We start from the raw sequence: 12,762 nt of genomic DNA, 5'->3' as shown, positions 1-12,762 counted from the left end.
CCATGACGTAAGCATCTCTCACTCCTGGCGCTCCATGCTGCACCATGTCCAGTACCATGGAATGTTCGAGGTCGTGGAGGAACGCCTGGTCATCCCGGTTACGTAGTTGAATGCCGTGAACTGTGTACCTTTAGGATAGGAAAATATTTTTTTAGTAGGCTAAACGTTACGTCCTCCATAGTTGAGATCAATGTATAATTTTCTCTTGACCTTGCTAGATACTTTCATGCCTTTTGTCATTGACTTACAATTATCTACTAACTTACGTCGGGTCCGCGCTAAAAAGTGGTCGAACTTATAGGGCGTTAAAATCGTATACAGAGCGTCATTCACGCTTTAGTCTTCGTTTGTTCGATTGACAGCGAAGCAAGCAAAATTAGACAGCCCTGTGATGACATTACAATTTAAATTCAACGTTTTAGCTTTTTCATATTCCTTTACATGTCACTACGTTTAAATAGGTTGACTTGGGACATTTTTTTCGTGGTTTTTGTATTAGACCCGTCGTCCATTTATTTGTAAGTCAACACCTTTTATTATCCATTTGTGTTTGTTGCAATTTTTAGTTTTAATTTTTATAGTAGAGAAGCATAGATCATAAAATAATTTATACAATTCTAAAAATATACTATACGCAATGTCAACATTAGATTAAGAGTAAACTTCATCAAAGGAAAGCATTTTAATACAGTCAATGAATTTTCTTATGTTAGTCATTGAATATCTTCTATATATCTTTCTTGGTTATGTACCAGAACTTCGAAGGTCATTTTCGTTATATGTACCATTGAGCGAACTTCAGAGTTCGTACGACAGTTCCAGTAGTAATGTAGATTCATACCAACGACGAACTCTAAGGTTACTTCTCATTGTAGCATTATAGATTATTTGTATAACTTCAGGACCATACAAGTTTCTGACATTGAGAAATATCTACAAAGCTCAGCAAGTGTCACTTATAAATGGCAGCGAGACCAGACTTTCATTCAATCTGTATTTTTTTTCAATATTATTATGCTAGGTGATTATTTCCTAACCGTTAATACAAAACTGGATTAGCTCACCTAGAATATATGTCATGTTTCCCTGCAACCGCCACGCCCAGCAAAATTGAAAATATAAAAGCTCCTCTAACTGCCATGGCGAACAACTGAAGAATGTCCTATAACTTATTTAGCAATCTTGAAATATTCTTTATTCTATAGGATTAATGTAATCTAACAAATTGATGTTGATTTTATCAAAACTTTATCTTTAAGTGACGTTAATTTATTTTGTTTTGATAACACCAACTATAAAACTATAGGTATCGTATAAATTGATGACATTAGGTTCAAATGTTTAATTAATAAAAGATATTCGTAGAATTGTAAAAACGTGGAGTTATGTTTTTTTCCAAAAATTTAATACAAAAAAATCAATCAACATAAATCAACATAAAATTAATTCAATCACTAGGGCGTAGTTCTGAGAGTTCAGACTTTGTACTATTTGTATGACTTTGTAATACTACATGTTGAAAGTCAGCTTCTTCTCAATTACAAATTTGACTTTGACACAATTGACATTTGTTAACAGAGAGGAACTCCAGTTAATAAACAGAAAAAAAATCATAAATCAACAGTAGACTTTTGATCGGCTTTTTATGGCGGAGTGATTTATGCGTGCATGAGAGTCACGAGTTCGTCAAGCTTGACACCTAAGATAAAATTTTACTCTATGGCGTTAATTGCGATAATTACATTCCAAAGTTTGACAATATAAATGTGAGATGAATCGTGTATAGAAAAGAGCTCTTGAGTGAATGAACATTTAATAAAATATTTTCAGAAAAGAGTCAATATCATAGTAATTTTGAAAGGTAATCATTAATTACAATTTTGTATTTGGGATAGAATATTCGTGCACGAACTCCTAAGTTCCAAAAGTGATCTAACATTACCCAATAAAACTCGATGAATTCATTATGACATAACAAATAAAATCGAATGAAAATTGTTATAGCGTCTGTGCGCTATTAAATTCCTGTCAGTGCAAAAAAAAAACAATGTACTTTAATATTTTTAGATTTGTATAATCTCAGTACAGAGTACTAAAACAACCGACCTCAAAAGTACGTGGAATTACGTCTATTTGCTAAGTTTTATTGAAATATCCCCTAGTTCGTCACTATACAAGACTTGACATTGGAGATAATAAAAATCGGTTCTCACTACTCAAAGTATGTAGAGAGAAAAACGCCTTGAATTAGAGAAATAGCAAACTCAACCATTAAAATAATTGCTCCTAAATTAAAGTTAGGCGCTTTTTATAAAAATGAATCTTCATGCGTGAACAGCCACCCTTAGAGGTGGATAATTTCTTCAAAATGAAATGGCACCACTATGGAAGTACCCCCTTTCCAACAAAAAAGACTCATGAAAATCGGTTCACAAATACCGAAGTTATCGCGAAACATACATACAAAAAAAAGAACATACAGTCGAATTGAGAACCTCCGCCTTTTGAAGTCGGTTAAAAAGGAACTTTGTCTTCGACTGAGCAAAAGTGGCGAGTCAACCAAAGTTTTCGTATTTACGAAACGAACTTTGGCGAAGTTCGAAATAAGAAATTTCGAAGTAAACTTAAAGTTCCATTTAATTTCTTGCTTAAACTTAATAATAACAATTCTTTTAGGCCTTGGGAGAGGCGAGAGTCTAAAATAGATGTAATAAGACATTTATTCATAGCCTTATTGCTTGGCGGACGAAATAGTTAAGGTGGCAGTACTTCCCGGGACGAACTCTTTCACAAGGAGATCTACTGCTAATTCGAAATCAAAGTTCTTTTTATACACCTTAGACTAGGTGTTACGAAACATTTATTGTTCTCGTTTGTTTCCTTCGTACATAGTTGGGAAAACGCTTACCGCAGAATTAATGTTCAATACATTAGCAAGTCAATCCCGGATACCTGAACCACGCGTTAACTTGTAAAATTTAGTTTTCAGGTGTCCCGTCATAAAACTGGGCACAACAGCAGTCATACTTGGTCCGTAAATCATAACCATAAATATCCGTGACCCGACTTGTCCCGCAATATTTTCGCGTCGCCGAACTGACTGTTATTTACGACTAGGTAGTGTTGGGAAATGTCACTGTTCGAGGCACGTCTCTAGTGATGTGCAGAATTAATCGCGTGGAATGTTTAGTCACGCATGAATAGTTTGGAGCATCAATTTTATTTGAGTTTTTCGCCTCCCATTGTTTGTTTTTTTTTTAGATGCAATGAAATAACGTAATGTTGAAGTGAAATAAATATTAGTTATTTTATAAAGTTAAAAATAGATTAAAGTAAAGATGAATATTTACCTAGTATGCGTTGCTATTAACCGTATTTAGGACCTTGTTCTAAGTTTAGTGTTAAGTAAATATTCCAAAAAAATCACAAGTCCCATTATCACTACGTGTGCACATCTCTATTTGTGGAGTGGTTCCATTGAATCAGCGAAGTGTGCGTGTAAAAGTTTTATTCCAATGTTAACATTTTGATGGACGACGGTATTTGTCTGTTCAGCTGGAGCTGCAGTAGATGACTGGAAAGAGGTAACGCGGCAGTCGTGACATCGTCTGTTATTAGATTGAAATTCATTCGAATAATCTTTAGTCCAAAATAGTTGGCATTGACACACGTTAGAATAAATTGTAATTCGTTATTCTAGTAATTTACTTACTAACAAATTATAAAGCACTTAAACACACGAATACCTACAATATATAAAAAATGAGTACGCAGCTTAAAAACCGAAAAATAATTCGTTTATATTCTGAGCTGAGAGTATAATTTTATTCAAAATATCAAATTAAAGTAATTCATCGGAAAAGATGAGACTTGTCAATCCACTTTATGTTATTTTATAGCGATTACCTCTTGACGCATCTTATATATAATATTTCGCTAAGCAAGTGACCGCGTAGCTCAATCGTGAGGTCCTTTTTTATCAACAAATCTCTATAAACAACAGAATAAATAAAAAGGGACCGCAGTGACTGGAACGGTGTTTTGATAAACAGATGGGACTTTTCGAAAGGAACTTTTTCTGGATTTCGTCGTTTATTTGTGCAAAAGTTATTTTACACAAAGTCACATAATAAACCAGCGGAGTTTATAAAAGTTTAATGAATTCTGTCGTCGCGGTGTTTTGATTTGTTATGACGAATCTAAAGTATTAAATAATGATTTTAAAATTTAGATTTTGTTCTCAGTTTCAAAATTAATTATTCTATTCCATATTGTTTGAATACTACATAATTATATAGTTACTTTAATTCTAAACCCCTTCTCATTTTTCTTTTTTTTATTATTTTAATATCGTCCATTATCGATCGTCCAGAAATTGACTCCTGAATCAATTATTATGTCAATACAAAAATATTAATAACGATAGATCATTCATTCAATAATTATAGAACAATGAACAATTAACACTACTTTTCATGACTTCAATCTCCGTGTGATTGTGTACTGACATTCCGCCTATTTATATACTAAATCAAACATGAAATTCTCAAGTCATCTAAATAATACATTATTCATCAAAATTGTGAGTTACATCCGTTCGTGCTTAAGCGGACAATGTTGTACACTAATAACGTAGTATAATAAGTAAGGTCTCTACTCTACATTTAAACGTAGTAGCGCACACATGAATATGCATGAATATTGTGTGCACGCCTGTCGCGCTCCATTTTTTCGGACGCACACATTTTGCGTTGCTTGGTAGCATGCGCTATTAATTATAGAATCGAAGCGTCCGCTTGGTGTTTAAAAAAGGACATTAAACAGTATATGAATATATTGCATTTACGACAGTTACGGTAGTTTCTATTTATATTTCATAGTCATACTTTCATACAATCGAGTTACCAGTTTGGTAGTAGCAGAGCTTCTCGTGGAAGAGTTCGTCCAGGGAAATACTGCCACCTTACCTGTTTCTGTCGCCAAGTAGTAATGTGAGCATTACTGCGTTCCGGTTTTGAAGGGTAAGGGTGCTGGTGAAATTACAGGCATATGGGTCTTGCCAACTTATGTCTCAGGGTGACGGGCGCAGCGGCAGTGCCCCTAAGATCTTTGTGATTTAAAGCTCTGAGTGGCACTGCAACTGTTATGCTTAGGCGTGTCACTTACCACTAGGAGCATGACTTGTTCGCATATGGTATTATTAAAAAAACACCAATCCGCTACACTGGTCTAAAAATATCAATACGTAAGTACTACATTTAACATAAGTTATTTCAGTATATCGTGAAAATATTCAGGAACACTTTAATTTTTTATAATTATGTTTACAACCTGTAAGTACAACTAAAAGAATATAATGTGACAACCCTACGCCCCGATTGGAGTGTAGGCATTGATGCGCCGAACAGGCAGGGTTTCCCTATTTGTCTTATTGTGCTATACTAATATAAAGAAAGCTGCAGAAGGTCAGACTGCAGAAAGGGATTCGTGCGAATAAAGGTGACAAATAAGGGTATGTAAGAATCGGGATAAGCTTCTACGTAAATTTGTCGAGATGTCGTGATATATATGTATGTACACTTTTATTTGTTTCGGGGAATAGTAATGTAATTTTATTGAACAGGTCAGAGCTTCTATAATACGAGTTAAGCAGTTGCTTGCATTGAACGTTTCTCAGTAAATCTAAGAAAAGGTTACAAATAAAATACTTATAATCAAATTATTAAAAAGTGGGAAAGCGATGACATTTCTTTATTTTTATTTCTTTACCTAATAAGAATACCAACAGCTTAAAAATAAATAAAAAATAATAACAACTAAGGCTCGATTATTTTTCATAAATAGACATATAGAAGGGAACCAGTAGCACTCCTTGTGAAACAGCTCGTCCAGGGAAGTACTGCCGCCACCGTACCTATTTCTAACGCCAAGCAGTAATAGTCACATTACTGTGTTCCAGTTGTGAAGGGTAAGGGTGCTGGTGCAATTACAGGCACATGAGACTTATGTCAACTTATGGGTAACCTATGACAAAGTCGAAATTTTTTTGTCCGAAATAACGTTTGTTCGAATTTTCATTACACTGAAAACCGAATTATAATTCAACGCTCTGAGTTACACTGCAACTGTTATGGGCAGGCGTGTCGTTTACCACCAGGCGCTCGACTTGTTCGTCCCGTCACTTGGTAGTATTAAAAAAACCTTAGTGCACAATTTAACTAACCTATTACATAAATGAAAGAAGTGTACGACGAAATCACACTCGTATTAAAAAGATCCAGATCAAAAGTATTCCACAGAATGTTGAATCATAATTGACACGCCACATAAATTGGTTTTGCCTGTAATGAATGCGGTGCGGGGCGGGAAGAACCCATTACAGTATAGCACTAAGGTATGTAGACGGAATTCTCATTGATTGACGATGAGTTTCAAGTGGTAACAGATGAAGCTTCTTACAGTGATTGTAATTACTGGCAGTATAGTAACAGGCTCTTTTGTACGATAGCACAGAAAACGAATAAACTTGTTTGTATATTTTCAAGCCACGAAATATAAATATGTTAACGTATATCCCAGATTTGCCTCACGTAGTCTACAGTGCTGCGGACAAATGATCAAAACAATATTTTTATAATTTTCACCTTTGTGCATAAATAACTTTTCAAAGTACTTTTTTACCATAGATTATTTAAAAACAAAATAAAAAATACACAAACGGCGCTAAAAAAACTCACACCGTCAGTCACTTTGATGTTGTATACAATGTTTAAATATTTAAAATGTAATCTAACGGTTAGAAATTGATTTTTAGACGGATACGCGCGGAAGTAATTTGTTTTAATTTTGTAGTATGGCATAAATCAGGCTCTTTGCGTATTCTTTGTTTAAAATAAAAGCGAACACGTAATAAATCTCTGAAAAGTAATTTCAAAATGAACTAATTCATAATATGAATATTCTTGCATTATTAACAAGGCTACCGAAGTACGAGTACTTATATCAGTGACAACACTCAAGAAATATCAAAATTTGAATGATTGAATGAATGAAATATTCTTTACATAAAAAACTGATTAGGTTGTCTTCTAACCTAAATGCATCACATCCATTTCTGTGCAGGAACACTTTCGCGTTCATATAAAATTTTTAAATTGCTAAAGTTGTTTTCGTATTGTTTTGCAGGTAAAGTGTCGATGTCACCGGACGAAAGGTAGTAGTTATTTTCATTAACCTTCCAGTGGTCGCACCCTTGCGCCGAACATAAGCAGTCGCGTGCGGTCTATGAAACCGCAAGTTTTCGCGTTCAGTTTGAGAAGACATATGAAAATTTTCATGACGTTGCGGAGCACATGACAAAAAATGTCTTTTATCCATATAAAATAAAAAAATATTATTTTCTTATTATTTTTTAAATTTGTACCTATCAGTTAAACAGTCTATAAAAATTCAAAATTTTGGCCACATGACAAAATCAAGAAAATAACAAAACAAGATAAAATTTTCTATCTTAATCGTTATAAGCACACTATAATACATTATTATCGAGATAAATCAATATTGTCATCAATTGCACAATATTGTAGAAGAACAAAATAAAAAACTTCTAACTTTTTTTAGGAGCAGGTAGTACGATAACCTACTTTTTTAAGTTAGATAAAGATGTATGTAAAGACGACATGGCTCCAGAATCCACCCAAATTTAATTCAAAGTGTATTCCATAGCATTTAAGTTTATTTGAAAAGAGCAATCCCTAGAGTTTCTTGCTCGTTCTTCTCAGGGAGGTCAGCGAAGTGAACGAGCAGTAGCTTAAATGTGACGATTTCAAGTGTAAATTTATTTTACCTATGGAATAATAATCTTTGACTTTAATTTTGACTACTCATTATCAGTAGCAATGGTTTGACATCATCAAAATCTTGATCTTCTATTTCGGCCTCCTCTGCAAGCCGTTCTGATTCTTCGTAACTCATGTTGTGTCTACAACATATAGTGAAAAAATAAATAATTTAATATATATTACACAAAATAATGTAATGTTGTAAGTGATATAGTACAAATAACATGAAATATTCACCCAGGTTTCAATTTCATTCCATGAATTTTTCCGGAACACGACCGGTCGCGCGCGGAATCTGAGACCGCAAACACAAATAAAGACACATGTGCGCTTGCGACGAATGTCTCAGGGCTACTAAGGGGAACTACCTCGCCTCCACGAGGATATCCGGTCGCGCAACCGTTTATTGTTTATAGTTTTTGTAAAATTACTAAAATAAGGTCGCTGCGGTCTCTGAGACCGCGCGCGATCATTAGAAGGTTAAAATTGAGATAAAAAGTAAATCTATAACCAGTAGAATAACTCAAGATGGTTGTTACAGTGTGATAAAAACGTTTTTATAGACGAAAATATATTTTCGGTAACTTAGTATTATTCCTTTCGGAAGTTTTGTATTTTATTCATAAGTACAGTTTTCTTTTCTAGAATTGTAATTTGAACAAGCTTTTAATTGTTTGCTCAATATGATTAATTTAGTCGGTATAAGTAGTGTTTCTTATTATGTATTTAACTCATTATAATGTAAATTACAGGCACATGAGACTTGTCAATTTGAAGACGCGACAGGCGCAGTGGCAGTATCCCTTAGAATTTTGCGATTTAAAGTTCTAACGACGTGTCGCTTATCGCCAGGTGCACGACGTTCATCCCGTCTTTTGATATCGTAAAGAAACACATTTTACCGCAGTTTAGTTAGTATTAAAGTTAGCTTAGTTCGCAGGAATTTTATTTGTTTTTCGAGAAACTTGAGTGTTTGAGAAAAATACTAATTCATCATAGTTTAGGGTAAAAAATTTCACCGAGAGCCGCGCTCTAGGGCATCTTTACTAGGAGGTTAAAACGTTTCCCTTTTGGATAGTAAGTAAGTAAGTTTTTGTAAAGTACCTGCTGCCTTTTGGTTACCGGAGGTTAAAACAAGGGAATTGAAAGTTCCTTAGCGAGGAGTTTCGAATGTGGCCCCTGGGGACCTTGGAGGCTCCATCGCAATAGGTACGAACTTGTAGCGCGGGCTGTATGTTTTGAAGAAAGACTTAAGCACGAAGAAATCGAATCCAAAATTTCAATCTTACCGTCCGCATCTCTGTCTAATGGAGCATTTGCCCAATATTGTATAAACTATATACTAATAAATCTTCACAATTGTATATTTACAAACGATAATTGTGAAGTGCTTTCCAAAAGGACTCACAAGTGCTTAATGTACGAAGTGTAATGAGAGAAACAAGGTATTTATAAAGCACAACAACTTAATATAAAATTAAATATAAAACTATATATAAAATTAAACTAAGCCATAACCATATCAACTTAAGTTCCTATAAACAATAAGATATTTTGAGAACGACCCTTGTAATGTAGAATTATTAAAGCTTAGACTAAGAATTTCGCTTTATGAAATTAAGGTACTGTTCCCAACATTGGTGTAATTTTTCTTTATTTCCTTCAGAACGCAAAGTATTAAAAATTCTCGAGCGCCAGTGTAATGTTGATAAAGAGGCCAAAATATTTTGACGCACTGGTAAAACGTAATATCATATATGACAAGCACCTAATTATTTTGGTCAACAAGCAAGTCAAGTGGAGATCTTTCGAATAAAGTATTCTATTTTGTGGTCGACGTTACAAACGAAATTGTTTACATGATCCAAAAACCTATTTTAGGTTATTTTTCTTGCAAAAATTTAAATTGGAATTGATCCAAAATAATCTGATGTCGTGTTTTCAGTCCAATTGTCAATAAGACCCGAACCAATTACGCGCAAATACTTTTTGGTCTATTTGTACGGGCCACTATGGGCCGTTTCGGGCTGCAACGTACCGGCCCAATCGATCAACTAACTGTCAAAAGGGCCATCCCCTTATACCTATATCAATAGGACAAGCAATAATAAAAGCGAGGTTTGGACGTTAGCTTACGTGGGCAACTCGATGGTAGAGTAGCGGAAATTTCAATGCATAACGAGCTAGTTCAAATTCAAAGCCAATATATAAAATAAAAAACACATTTTTATAGCCAGAAATACAAATTTACTTAATATATACAAAATTTAAACAAATTTTATTTTATGTCACATGACAGTTAACAAACTGACAAACAGACAGTCCATTTTACAGTATGCATTGTGGAACATAAAATCTTTAGTCTCTTGTGCCTTACATTCCGTTGGGTCTCCTTGGCGCTTCAATCTGTTACACAGCAGCAAAGGCGCTGCTACTGCTTTACTTATTGGAGACACAAGAATAGCGATGGCAGCTACTAACCAGGTACCTGGACACAGTGAACCCTACGCTAAAATAAATTACTCCACCCTCTATTTTCAACACGATTTGAATACATCGATATCCTGCATTCAAACTATAATAATACATACAGATTTGTGGGATAGTCCCATACGTACGTGATACCAGTCAAATATGCTATTTATCTAAATTTTATTTCATGTGAAAAAAAATGTCGTATTCGTAGGTTTTTAAAAGCAGTTTCCTAAAAGTTTATTCATCGAATTTAGTTATTTTATTACGACGGGTGTGCATAAGTTAACGAAAGTTTTACCTTTTTACCTTTTTACCTTTTTAAAAAAGTAAGTAATTTCAATGTCAATTTAAAAAAGTTCATTTCCCAAATTGGCCCTACCAGGAATCGAACCCGGGACCTCCTCCTCCAGCGCCTGTGGCGCCTTGAGGCCACCAAAGTTACCACTTTATATTAAAAATGCACCCCTCCCGCTCGCAATCCTGGTAAGCCATCGTGGGGTTGTGGTATTCAGCGTTTACAATGAAAATGACGCTGTCATCGCCTAATTGGTTGCCGCTAAATAGGGCCCATAGTGCTGCGCGAAAGATTAAACTACTAGATGTTTGTATATCGAATTACCCTTTCATGTAAGTTCTTTGTTAAACATAACCTTCGCAATTGTATTGATATGTACAATCCGGGACTCAGGTGCCTTATGTGTTGTGTAGTTCATGAATATCGTAGATGTTAAACATCATCAACCCATTGTACGTATTTGGACCGGGTTTCCTCTAAGGAGAGAGGAATAGCATAAAGCGACTTCATATTCATATTTATTACATTATACGCTTATTGCATTACGTGGTACATGATGGTCTTAAAGCTAATATATGTTCCTATATAAACCCTGTACGGGCATTGCAATTTAGCTTACTTCACTAAGTATATCGTTATTGGGGACTTCACACGTGTTTCTAGAGTTGGGCATCTTCTTCGATAAATAGATTTCAACACGATATTTCCATCGTTAGCGAGAGGTATTACTACTAAACGTTCATAAATGTACGTACGTAATTTAAAAATTAAAGTCATCTATATAATGCCACCATGGGGATTTGAACTGTCAACTTCTCAGTTGAGAAGCTACTTTTCTCCCACTGAGCTGCTCCTACTGAGATTATGTATATCGACAATGGAAATTTGAAATTTCGTATGGGACATTTTCCATAACAAATACAAAGGTAATACGATACAAAGGTAATAAGGTTGATGTATCGAATTTTGAAATGTCGTAAGGGACATTTTGATGTAAGAGACATTTTGTCGTACGGGAAAATGTCCCTTACGATATTTCACATTTCTACCGTCGATATATTTTTAACTGTGTCGTTTTCATTATTGGTACAAAGATCGAACAAATATTAAGAAAATTTTTCTTCGATCCGACTGGATCCAAACCAGTGTCTATTGCCTCAACGTGGCTATCGCTCTTATCAACTAAGCTAAGTTTCGAGTCAGGAGATATTATTACGAATCTGAGTGAAGTTACGAGTCTAAGATCTTAGATCTCTGTATTTACACGACTTTATTGACTTAGAGCAATCTTTGTGTCGTTTTTAATCAGGTATGTGTGGTTGTTTTTTATATTTATTTAATATTTATATTTATTATAGAAGAATATCAGCTAGAGTCATGTCGTTCGTGATCATGTAAGTATTACTAGAACACCGCCATATGTTATAGTGTAAAAACTTTAGGCTACACGAAAATTAATTTGGTCGCATTACTCTAACGTCAGACAAATTCAAGAAAAAAGGAAAGTTATTGTTTATAGATTGAACTTACGAAGTATTGCTTTTCTCTAGTAGTACTATAATTAGAAAAACTGCTTTTTGATTGTTATAAATGAAATCTTGTAGACATAAATTTTGAACTTAAGTTGCCTATCGATATTTTTGCTAAAGAAAAATAGACAACTCTAATGCGTAAATGAAATGTATCAATGTATTTACGTTAGCGATATTCAGCGTAAGCTGGTAATTGATATGGCGTTGTGAAAAGAATGGTAATTTGTCCAGGTTTTACGCTTTATCGTTTTACAATGGACTGTTTGCCTTTATTCGTCCCTTTCAGTGGGTAAACGAAAGTATTTAAAAGGTTCTTAAATGGGCTACAAAAGGCATTGTGGGGATTTTAAATTGCTATCATTGCGTAACAGATTATAATATAATTAGATACAGATATTGTGGACCCGACAATTTGCATCAGAAGTGTCGATTTAAAATAATGGTAAAAATATTGTAAGCCATTTTATTAATTTGCAGTCCTGTACAAAAAACTAATTTACAATTCTGTAGTGTTACGGGCAAGAAGAAGTTTAACAACGTTGCTTGTCAACATTTTTCATTTTTATTTTAAAGTAGAGAGTGATAGTTATAATCAGTTTTCAAAAGATGACATTAAAGA

This window comes from Hyposmocoma kahamanoa, unplaced genomic scaffold (genome assembly GCF_003589595.1).
Source record: "Hyposmocoma kahamanoa isolate Upper Pololo Valley unplaced genomic scaffold, ASM358959v1 185, whole genome shotgun sequence".
NCBI lineage: Eukaryota > Metazoa > Arthropoda > Insecta > Lepidoptera > Cosmopterigidae > Hyposmocoma > Hyposmocoma kahamanoa.
This window is presented reverse-complemented; position numbering follows the sequence as displayed.